The following is a 16,985-nucleotide window of genomic DNA, read 5'->3' on the forward strand; positions in this document are numbered from 1 at the left end:
GAGAAAAAGTGGAGAAAAAGTTGAGAAAAAGTGGAGCATAAGAGGAGAAAAAGTGGAGAAAAAGTGGAGCATAAGAGGAGAAAAAGTGGAGAAAAAGTGGAGAAAAAGTGGAGCATAAGAGGAGAAAAAGTGGAGAAAAAGTGGAGAAAAAGTGGAGCATAAGAGGAGAAAAAGTGGAGAAAAAGTGGAGAAAAAGTGGAGAAAAAGTGGAGCATAAGAGGAGAAAAAGTGGAGAAAAAAGTGGAGAAAAAGTGGGGAAAAAGTGGAGCATAAGAGGAGAAAAAGTGGAGAAAAAAGTGGAGAAAAAGTGGAGAAAAAGTGGAGAAAAAGTGGAGAAAAAGAGGAGAAAAAGTGGAGAAAAAGTGGAGCATAAGAGGAGAAAAAGTGGAGAAAAAGTGGAGAAAAAGTAGAGAAAAAGTAGAGAAAAAGTAGAGAAAAAGTGGAGAAAAAGTGGAGAGAAAAAGTGGAGAAAAAGTGGAGAAAAAGTGGAGCATAAGAGGAGAAAAAGTAGAGAAAAAGCGGAGAAAAAGCGGAGAAAAAGTGGAGCATAAGAGGAGAAAAAGTGGAGATTAAGAGGAGAAAAAGTGGAGAAAAAGTGGAGCATAAGAGAAGAAAAAGTGGAGATTAAGAGGAGAAAAAGTGGAGAAAAAGTGGAGAAAAAGTGGAGAAAAAGTGGAGAAAAAGTGGAGAAAAAGTGGAGCATAAGAGAAGAAAAAGTGGAGAAAAAAGTGGAGAAAAAGTGGAGAAAAAGTGGAGAAAAAGTGGAGAAAAAGTGGAGATTAAGAGAAGAAAAAGTGGAGAAAAAGTGGAGCATAAGAGGAGAAAAAGTGGAGAAAAAGTGGAGAAAAAGTGGAGAAAAAAGTGGAGAAAAAGGTGGAGAAAAAAGTGGAGAAAAAGTGGAGAAAAAGTGGAGCATAAGAGGAGAAAAAGTGGAGAAAAAGTGGAGCATAAGAGGAGAAAAAGTGGAGAAAAAGTGGAGCATAAGAGGAGAAAAAGTGGAGAAAAAGTGGAGAAAAAGTGGAGAAAAAGTGGAGCATAAGAGGAGAAAAAGTGGAGAAAAGCGGAGAAAAAGTGGAGCATAAGAGGAGAAAAAGTGGAGATTAAGAGGAGAAAAAGTGGAGAAAAAGTGGAGCATAAGAGAAGAAAAAGTGGAGATTAAGAGGAGAAAAAGTGGAGAAAAAGTGGAGAAAAAGTGTAGAAAAAGTGGAGAAAAAGTGGAGCATAAGAGAAGAAAAAGTGGAGAAAAAAGTGGAGAAAAAGTGGAGAAAAAGTGGAGAAAAAGTGGAGAAAAAGTGGAGCATAAGAGGAGAAAAAGTGGAGAAAAAGTGGAGAAAAAGTGGAGAAAAAAGTGGAGAAAAAAGTGGAGAAAAAGTGGAGAAAAAGTGGAGAAAAAGTGGAGAAAAAGTGGAGAAAAAGTGGAGCATAAGAGAAGAAAAAGTGGAGAAAAAAGTAGAGAAAAAGTGGAGAAAAAGTGGAGAAAAAGTGGAGAAAAAGTGGAGAAAAAGTGGAGCATAAGAGGAGAAAAAGTGGAGAAAAAGTGGAGAAAAAGTGGAGAAAAAAGTGGAGAAAAAAGTGGAGAAAAAGTGGAGAAAAAGTGGAGAAAAAGTGGAGATTAAGAGGAGAAAAAGTGGAGAAAAAGTGGAGCATAAGAGGAGAAAAAGTGGAGAAAAAGTGGAGAAAAAGTGGAGAAAAAGTAAAGCATAAAAGGAGAAAAAGTGGAGAAAAAAGTGGAGAAAAAGTGGAGCATAAGAGGAGAAAAAGTGGAGAAAAAGTGGAGAAAAAGTGGAGAAAAAGTAAAGATTAAGAGGAGAAAAAGTGGAGCATAAGAGGAGAAAAAGTGGAGAAAAAGTGGAGAAAAAGTGGAGCATAAAAGGAGAAAAAGTGGAGAAAAAAGTGTAGAAAAAGTGGAGAAAAAAGTGGAGAAAAAGTGGAAAAAAAGTGGAGAAAAAGTGGAGAAAAAGTGGAGAAAAAGTGGAGCATAAGAGGAGAAAAAGTGGAGAAAAAGTGGAGAAAAAGTGGAGCATAAGAGGAGAAAAAGTGGAGAAAAAAGTGGAGAAAAAAGTGGAGAAAAAGTGGAGAAAAAGTGGAGAAAAAGTGGAGAAAAAGTGGAGCATAAGAGGAGAAAAAGTGGAGAAAAAAGTGGAGAAAAAGTGGGGAAAAAGTGGAGCATAAGAGGAGAAAAAGTGGAGAAAAAAGTGGAGAAAAAAGTGGAGAAAAAGTGGAGAAAAAGTGGAGATTAAGAGGTGAAAAAGTAAAGAAAAAGTGGAGCATAAAAGGAGAAAAAGTGGAGAAAAAGTGGAGAAAAAGTGGAGAAAAAGTGGAGCATAAGAGGAGAAAAAGTGGAGAAAAAAGTGGAGAAAAAGTGGAGCATAAGAGGAGAAAAAGTGGAGAAAAAGTGGAGAAAAAGTGGAGAAAAAGTGGAGAAAAAGTGGAGCATAAGAGGAGAAAAAGTGGAGAAAAAGTGGAGCATAAGAGGAGAAAAAGTGGAGAAAAAGTGGAGAAAAAGTGGAGCATAAGAGGAGAAAAAGTGGAGAAAAAGTGGAGAAAAAGTGGAGCATAAGAGGAGAAAAAGTGGAGATTAAGAGGAGAAAAAGTGGAGAAAAAGTGGAGCATAAGAGGAGAAAAAGTGGAGAAAAAGTGGAGAAAAAGTGGAGCATAAGAGGAGAAAAAGTGGAGAAAACAGTGGAGAAAAAGTGGAGAAAAAGTGGAGAAAAAGTGGAGCATAAGAGGAGAAAAAGTGGAGAAAAAAGTGGAGAAAAAAGTGGAGAAAAAGTGGAGAAAAAGTGGAGAAAAAAATGGAGAAAAAGTGGAGCACCCTTTGGTACCTTTCATGTGGCACTAAGGGGTGCTTAGCTTTGTATTTAGCCAAAAAAATGAAAAAAAAATGACGTAGGGTTCCCCCTAGTTTTGTAGCCAGCTAGGGTAAAGCAGACGGCTGCAGCCTGCAGACCACAGCTGGCAACCTCACCTTGGCTGGTAATCCAAAACTGAGGGCACCCCACGCTGTTATTTTAAATTAAATAAATAATTAAAAAAAAAAAACACGTAGGGGTCCCCCAAAATTGGATCACCAGCCAAAGTAAAGCAGACAGCTGGGGCCTGATATTCTCAGACTAGGGAGGTCCATGGTTATTCGAATCTCCCCAGCCTAAAAATAGCAGGCCGCAGCCGCCCCAGAAGTGGCGCATCCATTAGATGCGCCAATCCTGGTGCTTCGCCCCAGCTCATCCCGCGCCCTGGTGCGGTGGCAAACGGGGTAATATATGGGGTTAATACCAGATGTGTAATGTCACCTGGCATCAAGCCCTGGGGTTGGTGAGGTCAGGCGTCTATCAGATACCCGACATCACCAACCCAGTCAGTAATAAAAAAAAATAGACGACAAACACATTTTTATTTGAAAAAACACTCCCCAAAACATTCCCTCTTTAACCAATTTATTAGATTGAAAAACAAATCCAGGTCTGGTGTAATCCAAGGGGTTGCCATGACGATCCACACTGTCCCAGTCAATGAAGAGCAGGATGTTCCCCATTGGCTGGGAGAGCAATGCAGTGACCTGAGCTAACATCAATGGGTCAGCCCAGGTCACTGCAGGGGATGACAAGTGCTGCTGTCAGCGAGGTACATTACCTGCGCTCCTGCGCTGATCTCCAGCACTGCCGACAGCCCCTGTCACTGAGGTCAATGACCGGCGCCTTCACATCAAGTATCGCGAGAGGTCCGTGACGTCACCGCCAGTGTCAGTCTCGGGTCGGAAGCGATAGGTGATGTGACAAGCGGCGGCCATGGAGGACAGTGACAGCGCTGAGGTCGGAATGGCGGGACTTCATCACCGCAGGTAAGCCGAGCGGGGGGGGGTGTGTGTGTGAGAGTGTGTGTGTGTGTGTGTGCGTGTGTGTATATGTATGTATACATGCCGCGGGCAGGAGGGGGCGGGGTGAGCTGAGCGGGAAGTGTGGGCTTCCTGCACGTAACTAAGATAAACATCGGGTTACTAACCAAAGCGCTTTGCTTGGATACCCGATGTTTATCTTGGTTACCAGCTTGTGGCAGGCTGCCAGCGATGGCTCCTGCACACTGTAGCTGGGAGGGGGGGGTGTGCGTGAGTGAGAGTGTGTGTGTGTGTATATGTATGTATACATGCCGCGGGCAGGAGGGGGCGGAGCGAGCTGAGCGGGGAAGTGTGGGCTTCCTGCACGTAACTAAGATAAACATCGGGTTACTAACCAAAGCGCTTTGCTTGGATACCCGATGTTTATCCTGGTTACCAGCTTGTGGCAGGCTGCCAGCGATGGCTCCTGCACACTGTAGCTGGGGGGGGGGGGTGTGCGTGAGTGAGAGTGTGTGTGTGTGTGTATATGTATGTATACATGCCGCGGGCAGGAGGGGGCGGAGCGAGCTGAGCGGGGAAGTGTGGGCTTCCTGCACGTAACTAAGATAAACATCGGGTTACTAACCAAAGCGCTTTGCTTGGATACCCGATATTTATCTTGGTTACCAGCTTGTGGCAGGCTGCCAGCGATGGCTCCTGCACACTGTAGCTGTAAAAAGCCCTGCTTTTTGCTGCTAGAACCGTTCTCGAACGTATCTAGAACTATCGAGCTTTTGCAAAAGGCTCGAGTTCTAGTTCGATCTCGAACAGCCCCAAAAATCACTCGAGCTTAGAACTGGAGAACCTCGAACCGCGAACCACGCTCAACTCTAATCAATTGTTATTACGGACATATCTTATTATCTTTCTAAAATTCTACGACAATTAAGTGACCGTTCTACATACGAACCCATAGATTCCAACCCTACGTCGTCAATAGTACAAGACATTAGATCTTTGGTTGCAAAATATCAAACTTTGGGAATCATTGATTCTAAATTGGCCGAATTCTTGGTGAAAGTACATCCGGTAATTCCAGTATTCTATGTTTTACCAAAGATTCACAAGAATTTGAAATATCCTCCAGGGAGACCTATAGTGGCATCGACTGATTCAGTCCTGTCACCATTAGCCATCATATTAGAAAAAATTCTGAGCCCATTGGTACCATCAATCCCTTCCTATGTACGTGACACTTCTTACAGTGTCTCAGGGCCCTCACTCCGGCTCCTTCTGGCTGCATCTTAGTGACAATGGATGTCACAAGCTTGTGGACAAGCATCGTACATAGTCAGGGGATACATGCAGTGGATTCCTTCTTGTCCCAACATACTGACCTCACTACTGGACAGAGATCTTTTTGTTTAGACCTACTAGAGATGATATTATCAAAAAATGTCTTTCTTTTTCAAATTGTCTCTCCAGTAAAGGAGACAAACTCTAGCACAGCGCCACCTATTGGAAGTAGCGATCCTAAAAGTCACAAGTGGATTTTTGACAATCCTTTGCAATATGACTCAGGATATATAAGCCAGATCAGAATCCCAATTTGCAGACACGGTGTTTCGGGGTGCTTGCCCCTCGTCAGTGCAAAGTATGGGGGTGTCTGATCTGGCTCATGAGAAAGCTATGTGGGGACCACGGGGGAACACTATTCTCCTTAAGGAGACTTTGCAAGCCAGTCTGGCTGCCAGGTAAGGGGACTTATAGCTGCAATGCCCCTCTGGGAAATATTCAAATTGTCTCTCCAGTAAAGGAGACAAACTCTAGCACAGCGCCACCTATTGGAAGTAGCGATCCTAAAAGTCACAAGTGGATTTTTGACAATCCTTTGCAATATGACTCAGGATATATAAGCCAGATCAGAATCCCAATTTGCAGACACGGTGTTTCGGGGTGCTTGCCCCTCGTCAGTGCAAAGTATGGGGGTGTCTGATCTGGCTCATGAGAAAGCTATGTGGGGACCACGGGGGAACACTATTCTCCTTAAGGAGACTTTGCAAGCCAGTCTGGCTGCCAGGTAAGGGGACTTATAGCTGCAATGCCCCTAAAATTCCACGGGGGAACACTATTCTCCTTAAGGAGACTTTGCAAGCCAGTCTGGCTGCCAGGTAAGGGGACTTATAGCTGCAATGCCCCTCTGGGAAATATTCAAATTGTCTCTCCAGTAAAGGAGACAAACTCTAGCACAGCGCCACCTATTGGAAGTAGCGATCCTAAAAGTCACAAGTGGATTTTTGACAATCCTTTGCAATATGACTCAGGATATATAAGCCAGATCAGAATCCCAATTTGCAGACACGGTGTTTCGGGGTGCTTGCCCCTCGTCAGTGCAAAGTATGGGGGTGTCTGATCTGGCTCATGAGAAAGCTATGTGGGGACCACGGGGGAACACTATTCTCCTTAAGGAGACTTTGCAAGCCAGTCTGGCTGCCAGGTAAGGGGACTTATAGCTGCAATGCCCCTAAAATTCCACGGGGGAACACTATTCTCCTTAAGGAGACTTTGCAAGCCAGTCTGGCTGCCAGGTAAGGGGACTTATAGCTGCAATGCCCCTCTGGGAAATATTCAAATTGTCTCTCCAGTAAAGGAGACAAACTCTAGCACAGCGCCACCTATTGGAAGTAGCGATCCTAAAAGTCACAAGTGGATTTTTGACAATCCTTTGCAATATGACTCAGGATATATAAGCCAGATCAGAATCCCAATTTGCAGACACGGTGTTTCGGGGTGCTTGCCCCTCGTCAGTGCAAAGTATGGGGGTGTCTGATCTGGCTCATGAGAAAGCTATGTGGGGACCACGGGGGAACACTATTCTCCTTAAGGAGACTTTGCAAGCCAGTCTGGCTGCCAGGTAAGGGGACTTATAGCTGCAATGCCCCTAAAATTCCACGGGGGAACACTATTCTCCTTAAGGAGACTTTGCAAGCCAGTCTGGCTGCCAGGTAAGGGGACTTATAGCTGCAATGCCCCTCTGGGAAATATTCAAATTGTCTCTCCAGTAAAGGAGACAAACTCTAGCACAGCGCCACCTATTGGAAGTAGCGATCCTAAAAGTCACAAGTGGATTTTTGACAATCCTTTGCAATATGACTCAGGATATATAAGCCAGATCAGAATCCCAATTTGCAGACACGGTGTTTCGGGGTGCTTGCCCCTCGTCAGTGCAAAGTATGGGGGTGTCTGATCTGGCTCATGAGAAAGCTATGTGGGGACCACGGGGGAACACTATTCTCCTTAAGGAGACTTTGCAAGCCAGTCTGGCTGCCAGGTAAGGGGACTTATAGCTGCAATGCCCCTAAAATTCCACGGGGGAACACTATTCTCCTTAAGGAGACTTTGCAAGCCAGTCTGGCTGCCAGGTAAGGGGACTTATAGCTGCAATGCCCCTCTGGGAAATATTCAAATTGTCTCTCCAGTAAAGGAGACAAACTCTAGCACAGCGCCACCTATTGGAAGTAGCGATCCTAAAAGTCACAAGTGGATTTTTGACAATCCTTTGCAATATGACTCAGGATATATAAGCCAGATCAGAATCCCAATTTGCAGACACGGTGTTTCGGGGTGCTTGCCCCTCGTCAGTGCAAAGTATGGGGGTGTCTGATCTGGCTCATGAGAAAGCTATGTGGGGACCACGGGGGAACACTATTCTCCTTAAGGAGACTTTGCAAGCCAGTCTGGCTGCCAGGTAAGGGGACTTATAGCTGCAATGCCCCTAAAATTCCACGGGGGAACACTATTCTCCTTAAGGAGACTTTGCAAGCCAGTCTGGCTGCCAGGTAAGGGGACTTATAGCTGCAATGCCCCTCTGGGAAATATTCAAATTGTCTCTCCAGTAAAGGAGACAAACTCTAGCACAGCGCCACCTATTGGAAGTAGCGATCCTAAAAGTCACAAGTGGATTTTTGACAATCCTTTGCAATATGACTCAGGATATATAAGCCAGATCAGAATCCCAATTTGCAGACACGGTGTTTCGGGGTGCTTGCCCCTCGTCAGTGCAAAGTATGGGGGTGTCTGATCTGGCTCATGAGAAAGCTATGTGGGGACCACGGGGGAACACTATTCTCCTTAAGGAGACTTTGCAAGCCAGTCTGGCTGCCAGGTAAGGGGACTTATAGCTGCAATGCCCCTAAAATTCCACGGGGGAACACTATTCTCCTTAAGGAGACTTTGCAAGCCAGTCTGGCTGCCAGGTAAGGGGACTTATAGCTGCAATGCCCCTCTGGGAAATATTCAAATTGTCTCTCCAGTAAAGGAGACAAACTCTAGCACAGCGCCACCTATTGGAAGTAGCGATCCTAAAAGTCACAAGTGGATTTTTGACAATCCTTTGCAATATGACTCAGGATATATAAGCCAGATCAGAATCCCAATTTGCAGACACGGTGTTTCGGGGTGCTTGCCCCTCGTCAGTGCAAAGTATGGGGGTGTCTGATCTGGCTCATGAGAAAGCTATGTGGGGACCACGGGGGAACACTATTCTCCTTAAGGAGACTTTGCAAGCCAGTCTGGCTGCCAGGTAAGGGGACTTATAGCTGCAATGCCCCTAAAATTCCACGGGGGAACACTATTCTCCTTAAGGAGACTTTGCAAGCCAGTCTGGCTGCCAGGTAAGGGGACTTATAGCTGCAATGCCCCTCTGGGAAATATTCAAATTGTCTCTCCAGTAAAGGAGACAAACTCTAGCACAGCGCCACCTATTGGAAGTAGCGATCCTAAAAGTCACAAGTGGATTTTTGACAATCCTTTGCAATATGACTCAGGATATATAAGCCAGATCAGAATCCCAATTTGCAGACACGGTGTTTCGGGGTGCTTGCCCCTCGTCAGTGCAAAGTATGGGGGTGTCTGATCTGGCTCATGAGAAAGCTATGTGGGGACCACGGGGGAACACTATTCTCCTTAAGGAGACTTTGCAAGCCAGTCTGGCTGCCAGGTAAGGGGACTTATAGCTGCAATGCCCCTAAAATTCCACGGGGGAACACTATTCTCCTTAAGGAGACTTTGCAAGCCAGTCTGGCTGCCAGGTAAGGGGACTTATAGCTGCAATGCCCCTCTGGGAAATATTCAAATTGTCTCTCCAGTAAAGGAGACAAACTCTAGCACAGCGCCACCTATTGGAAGTAGCGATCCTAAAAGTCACAAGTGGATTTTTGACAATCCTTTGCAATATGACTCAGGATATATAAGCCAGATCAGAATCCCAATTTGCAGACACGGTGTTTCGGGGTGCTTGCCCCTCGTCAGTGCAAAGTATGGGGGTGTCTGATCTGGCTCATGAGAAAGCTATGTGGGGACCACGGGGGAACACTATTCTCCTTAAGGAGACTTTGCAAGCCAGTCTGGCTGCCAGGTAAGGGGACTTATAGCTGCAATGCCCCTAAAATTCCACGGGGGAACACTATTCTCCTTAAGGAGACTTTGCAAGCCAGTCTGGCTGCCAGGTAAGGGGACTTATAGCTGCAATGCCCCTCTGGGAAATATTCAAATTGTCTCTCCAGTAAAGGAGACAAACTCTAGCACAGCGCCACCTATTGGAAGTAGCGATCCTAAAAGTCACAAGTGGATTTTTGACAATCCTTTGCAATATGACTCAGGATATATAAGCCAGATCAGAATCCCAATTTGCAGACACGGTGTTTCGGGGTGCTTGCCCCTCGTCAGTGCAAAGTATGGGGGTGTCTGATCTGGCTCATGAGAAAGCTATGTGGGGACCACGGGGGAACACTATTCTCCTTAAGGAGACTTTGCAAGCCAGTCTGGCTGCCAGGTAAGGGGACTTATAGCTGCAATGCCCCTAAAATTCCACGGGGGAACACTATTCTCCTTAAGGAGACTTTGCAAGCCAGTCTGGCTGCCAGGTAAGGGGACTTATAGCTGCAATGCCCCTCTGGGAAATATTCAAATTGTCTCTCCAGTAAAGGAGACAAACTCTAGCACAGCGCCACCTATTGGAAGTAGCGATCCTAAAAGTCACAAGTGGATTTTTGACAATCCTTTGCAATATGACTCAGGATATATAAGCCAGATCAGAATCCCAATTTGCAGACACGGTGTTTCGGGGTGCTTGCCCCTCGTCAGTGCAAAGTATGGGGGTGTCTGATCTGGCTCATGAGAAAGCTATGTGGGGACCACGGGGGAACACTATTCTCCTTAAGGAGACTTTGCAAGCCAGTCTGGCTGCCAGGTAAGGGGACTTATAGCTGCAATGCCCCTAAAATTCCACGGGGGAACACTATTCTCCTTAAGGAGACTTTGCAAGCCAGTCTGGCTGCCAGGTAAGGGGACTTATAGCTGCAATGCCCCTCTGGGAAATATTCAAATTGTCTCTCCAGTAAAGGAGACAAACTCTAGCACAGCGCCACCTATTGGAAGTAGCGATCCTAAAAGTCACAAGTGGATTTTTGACAATATTACAAGATCAATATTACTATCAGCGTAAGGGTAGAGCGATGGGGTGTAAGGTGGCCCCACCTTACGCTAATATTTTTATGTCGATCTTTGAAGACACTTATATTTTATCCTCATCCTCTATATAGCGCACACGTTATTACGTGGAAGAGCTATATAGATAATGTTTTCATGATCTGGCATGGGGAGTTGTCTCTTCTTATGACTTTTTTTGATGATTTAAATACCAGTCTGTCAGGCTTGACTTTCACATTACATCACAGTGTTCAGTCCATTAATTGTTTGGATATGGTTATTTCTATTGGTGCACAAGGCCAACTATCCTCTGATCTTAATAGCAAAATACGGACCAAAATAGTTTATTACTTTTTTCTAGCAACCATCCAGGTCATATTAAGAGTATAAATAAGGAATAACGTTTGGAACACCATTCTAAGTCTGAACTGGGTGCAAAAACCTAAAAAAAATCACTATGGGGAGATAAGGTATGCACACCAGTGACTATGTAAGGGGAATACATGAAATAGCAGAAACTGCTGTGTGAATACTGACTTGAAAAATCCAATAGCTATATGTAAGAGTGAAAATGTGAAAAATGGAATCTGTATTACTGCCATGAACATATGAATCAAGAGAAATTTAGCTACTGAATTGATCAATGCAATAGAGCCCCAACACTACGCCAAAGTATTTCTCTACGTTGGGGTCCCTAGCTAGTGTGTGTCCTCTCATGCAGTTAAAAAATTACCGTGTATGGGAAGCTGAGACCCAGGCTATTTATGCGTATGATGTGGATTGGCAATAGGTGTGGTTGGGGAGGGTTCACAAACGAAAAACTACTAACAAATAAGGAATAACGTTTGGAACACCATTCTAAGTCTGAACTGGGTGCAAAAACCTAAAAAAACGTCACTATGGGGAGATAAGGTATGCACACTAGTGGCTATGTAAGGGGAATACATGAAATAGCAGAAACTGCTGTGTGAATACTGACTTGAAAAATCCAATAGCTATATGTAAGAGTGAAAATGTGAAAAATGGAATCTGCATTACTGCCATGAACATATGAATCAAGAGAAATTTAGCTACTGAATTGATCAATGCAATAGAGCCCCAACACTACGCCTGCACTCTGCTCCCCGTCCAGTACTTTGTGTACCATCCCCCCAGAGTTGTGTGCAACGATCATTGCTGTGTCCCTCACCCCATGCTGTGTATCACCTCAGGTTTGTGGCTCCCCAGTATTGTCAGGGCTCTGCAGGTGCTGTGTGCAGAGCCCTGACATTACTGGGAGGCAGTGCTGTGGGCCCTCCCAATGCTGTGTATCACCCTCAGTGTTCTACTGCACGAGAGGACAGAGGGGCAGGCAGATCGCTCTGGAGTTAAAAGATGCGGTCACACCACACGAGAGGACAAAGGGGCGGGCACATCGCTTCAAAGGGGACAGAGGGGGCAGATCACTCCGGAGGGCAGATGGGCGGGCACACCCCACGAGAGGAAAGAGGGGCAGGCAGATCGCTCCGGATGGCAGGGGGGCGGGCACACCCCACGAGAGGAAAGAGGGGCGGGCAGATCGCGCCGGAGGGCAGAGAGGCGGGCACAACTTACGAGAGGAAAGAGGTGCGGGCAGATCGCGCCGGAGGGCAGAGGGGCGGGCAGATCGCACGAGAGGAAAGAGGGATGGGCAGATCACTCCGGAGGGCAGAGGGGCAGGCACACCCCACGAGAGGAAAGAGGGGTGGTCAGATCGCTCTGGAGGGCGGAGGGGCAGCACACCCCACGAAAGGAAAGAGGGGCAGGCAGATTGCTCCGGATGGCAGAGGGGCAAGCACACCCCACGAGAGGAACGAGGGGTGGGTAGATCGCTCCGGGGGGCAGGGGGGTGGGCACACCCCATGAGAGGAAAGAGGGGAGGGCAGAAGGGGGGGCACACCCCACGAGAGGAAAGAGGGGTGGGCAGATGGCGCCGGAGGGCAGAGGGGTGAGCACACCCCACGAGAGGAAAGAGGGGCGGGCAGATCGGGCCGGAGGGAAGAGGGGCGGGCAAATCGCGAGGTGATACAAAGCATGGGGTGAGGGACACAGCAATGATCGTTGCACACAACTCTGGGGGGATGGTACACAAAGTACTGGACGGGGAGCAGAGTGCAGGCGCGTGCACACACAGCGCCGGAAACAGTGCAGGCCGGAGGGCAGAGGGGCGAGCACACTGCATGAGAGGACAGAGGGGCAGGCAGATCGCTCTGGAGTTAAAAGATGCGGTCACACCACACGAGAGGACATAGGGGTGGGCACATCGCTCCGAAGGGGACAGAGGGGTCAGATCGCTTCAAAGGGCAGAGGGGCGGGCACACCCCACGAGAGGAACGAGGGGCAGGCAGATCGCTACAGAGGGCAGATGGGCAGGCACACCCCACGAGAGGAAAGAGGGGCAGGCAGATCGCTCCAGATGGCAGGGGGGCGGGCACACCCCACGAGAGGAAATAGGGGTGGGCATATCGCGCCGGAGGGCAGAGGGGTGGGCAGATCGCTCCAGAAGGCAGAGGATGGGCACACCCCACGAGAGGAAAGAGGGGTGGGCAGATTGCGCTGGAGGGCAGAGGGGCGGGCACACCCCACGAGAGGAAAGAGGGGTGGTCAGATCGCTCCGGAGGGCAGAGGGGCGGGTACACCCCACGAGAGGAAAGAGGGGCGGTCAGATCGTTCCGGAGGGCAGAGGGGCAGCACACCCCACGAAAGGAAAGAGGGGCAGGCAGATCGCTCTGGATGGCAGAGGGGCAGGCACACCCCATGAGAGGAACGAGGGGCGGACAGATTGCTCCGGAGGGCAGGGGGTGGGCAACCCCATGAGAGGAAAGAGGGGAGGGCAGATTGCACTGGAGGGCAGAAGGGCGGGCACACCCCATGAGAGGAAAGAGGGGCGGGCAGATTGCGCCGGAGGGCAGAGGGGCGAGCACACCCCACGAGAGGAAAGAGGGGCGGGCAGATCGCGCCGGAGGGTAGAGGGGCGGGCAAATCGCTCCGAAGAGCAGAGGGACAGGCACACACCGCTGATCACACTAACACTGGACAGCGGGAGAGCCCATTGGTTCCCCCAAACAGTGCATGTGGTCATTTAAAGGGCCGGCGGTCCCAGCACTGCAGCCCCCGGGAATCTGCCCGGGGGCCGCATAAAAGGTCATGGCGGGCCGCATGCGGCCCGCAGGCCAGTGGTTCCCCACCCCTGCCATAAGGGATAGGGAGTTACTCGCGATAAAGTTGACCTCATCTTATATTACCCCCACCCAGCTTGATGATGGTCACTCCCACTTCTCTGGACCAGGTGCCGCCGGGCAAGACCCTCGTTCCCCCCTGAGTTACGTAACGAGGTTCTATCCTGGGCCCATGCCTCCAAGGTCGGGGGTCACAAGGACCAGAGACCTAGTGACCAGGCATTATTGGTGGCCGAGAGTAGCCTAGGACATACAGGAATATGTGGGAGCCTGTATGTCATGTGCACGGAATAAGCCGTCCCGGCAGAGACCTGCGGGTCTTCTTCACCCACTGCCGGTGCCGGATCGTCCCTGGGAAGTGGTGGGGATGGACTTCCTGGGAGACCTGCCCAAGTCAGCAGTTCACAGGGTCATGTGGGTCATCATGGATCACTTTTCTAAAATGGTCCACTTGGTGCCTCTCCCACGACTCCCGACGTCACGTGCCCTCGCCACCTTGTTCATTCGGCATGTATTTAGGCTGCATGGCATGCCTGAAAAGGTGGTGGGCGACCGGGGTTCGCAGTTCGCATCTCGCTTCTGGAGAGAACTCTGTAAGCTCTTGCAGATAGAGCCTAACATCTCCTCCGCATACCATCCTGAGACCAATCGACTGGTGGAGAGGACCAATCAGACCCTGGTAACTTACCTCCGCCACTTCATCTCCGCGCACCACGACAACTGGGCTAACCTCCTTTCTTGGGCCGAATTTGCCATTGATAATGCGGTCCACGAGTCATCTGGCCAGACCCCGTTCCTGCTAAACAACATACATCCCAGAATCCCGGTTCCGATGCCCATTACGTCACCTGACCCTAGAGTGGAGGATTGGGCGACTGAGGCCCGGGAGATCTGGGATAACACCCAGGAGGCCCTTAAGAGGGCCAAGGACCGGATGGTGACGACGGCTGCTGAGCACCGCCGCCCTGCACCATCTTTCGCCCCTGGCGACCTAGTGTGGCTGTCCTCTAAAAATATAAATCTACGGGTACAGGCAGCCAAGTTCACCCCTAGGTACCTGGGGACGTTTAAAGTGTTAGAGCAGGTCAACCCGGTGGCATACCGAATCCAGCTCCCTCCACGCTGGGCTAAAGCCAATACCTTTCATGTGTCCCTTCTGAAACCCGCACGACTTAATAAATTCTCGGGGTCTTTGCCGGCCCAATCCGGCTTCTCACCTGACGACCCTGAGGTAGTGAAGTACGACCCTGAGATATAGAAGCTGGTGGAGACAAAAGTCATACGGGGCAGGAGATACTACCTCGTGGAGTGGGCTGGTCGTGGCCCGGAGCATAGATCCTGGGAATTGGAGGATCATATCCGCGTCCCAGGTTTGATAGCGGCCTTCGAGCACCGGCAGGGGGGGCCCTACACGGGGGGTGGGGTAATGTTACACCTCGTGGATCCCCTGTTGCAAGGAATGATGTGGTCTCATATTCCTTGCATGCCACGAGCCCTCCTGCTCAGCAGCGCTAAAGGTCCAGGAGACTACACAATGTGCAGAGGATAGCTACTCAGGGAAGCAGCAAGAATCTCATTATCCCTGTATCTTCTGAAGCCACAGATCCCGCCCCTATGTCTCAGAGGCAGGAGAATGAGCATGTGCACCACGTGGCAGGTTTTGATTCGCCCACTGACATCACACGGCTTGATGACGAGGCTGGTGATGTGGTTAACCCTGATTGGCCGGGCTGTGACGTCGTGGATCCCGATTGGGTCAAACCGTCGTCTCCGCCTCGCGCCCACCTTTGGGTGGAGCTGCGTCTCCTTAAAAGCCCCGCTTTCCAATATGGCGGCGCGTGACCGTCCTCTTTTGTCGGATGACTGGCAGCGTGCTGCTACGCCGCTGTACAGGCATTATTGTCCTCTTGTGGGCTTTGCCATTGCTGCTCCGGCAGCGCCTTGTTTTGCATGTTGTGTCCCTGCCTTCGGTGAGCTCCTCGAGACCTCCGCGGACTCACCTTGTTATTGAAGCACACGTGCGTGGGCACCACTGTGCTACCCTCGTGCCACGTTTCCGTGACTTCCGTCTGGGCACAAGTGCACCAAGCTGTAAGCCCCATTCCATACAACCCTCACGGGTTAGGGCGAGCCGGTGTGCGCAGACGGTCTGTTACGTAACAGACGATCGTCAGCAACAACCAGCTCACCACACCATAGCAGCAGTCCTCTACACCGCACAGGGGACCTTGACCGGCGGAAGCTGCCTCTTCACCATCTTGGCATGCTTCCCCAGGTCCCCCTCGTAACAGAGCCCATATATTTTTTTTATTATTTATTTAAATAACAAAAAAAAAATGGGCTTCCCTGTATTTTGATTGCCTGACATGACAGTGCTGTAAAAATAAATCGTTAAAAAAAATGACATGATTCTCAGCGCAGTTAAAGCAGACAACTACGGGTTGCTGTTACGAGGGGGACCCGGGGAAGCGTGCCAAGATGGGGAATGGACAGCTTCCGCCGGTCAAGGTCCACTGTGCAGTGTAAGGGACCGCTGCTATGGTGGGTGAAGAGTGAGCGGGTTGCTGCTAGCGATCGTCTGGAATGTCACAGACGATCTATGTACACCGGTCTGCCCTAACCCGTGTGGGTTGTATGGCAGGGATCACACGGCTCGGTGTACCTGTTGCACGGGGAAGCACAGAGGTGCCCACGCACGTGTGCCAGTGGAAGTCACGAGAATATGGCACGAGGGTAGCACAGAGGTGCCCACGCACGTGTGCTTTCAATAACCAGGTGAGTCCAGTGGAGACTCGAGGAGCTCACCTGGGACAGGAACACGGCCTGTAGAAGGAGCTACTGCCGGAGCAGCAAGGCAGGGACACGGCCTGCAAACCAGGTGCTGCCTAAGCAGCAAGGGCCAAGCCCACAGAAGAAGATAATGCCTGAGCAGTGGCGTGGCAGCACGCTGCCAGACATCCAAACATAGAAGGACGGTCGCGCGCCGCCATGATGGCAGGAGGAGCTTTTAAGGAGGTGTAGCTCCAGCCAAGGGCGGGCGCGAGGCGGAGATGACGGACTTGACCCAATCAGGATCCACGACATCCCAGCCTGGCCAGTCAGGATTCACCACGTCACCAGCCTTGTCATCAAGCCGTGTGACGTCAGTGGGCGAATCAGGATCCACCAAGCATAGCACATGCTCACCCTCCTGCCTCTGGGAAATAGAGGCGGGATCCTCGGTCTCACAATGTGTAGAGATAACGGGAGTCTCACTGCTTCCCTGAGCAGCAAATCTCTGCACATTGCGCAACCTCACAGACCTTCGAGGCTGCTGAGCAGGAGGAGCTGTGGCAGGCAAGGAATGGGAGACCGCCTCATTTCTTGCAACAGGAGTACCACTAGGTGTCACCCTTGTGCTGCCTCTCTGAGGAGGTTTCTCCTGCACTCTGCGCAGTCTGGCAGACCTTCGGCGCTGCGGAGCAGGAGCGCTCGTGGCAGGCAAG

The sequence above is a fragment of the Anomaloglossus baeobatrachus genome, chromosome 8 (genome assembly GCF_048569485.1).
Source record: "Anomaloglossus baeobatrachus isolate aAnoBae1 chromosome 8, aAnoBae1.hap1, whole genome shotgun sequence".
NCBI classification, from domain to species: Eukaryota; Metazoa; Chordata; class Amphibia; order Anura; family Aromobatidae; genus Anomaloglossus; species Anomaloglossus baeobatrachus.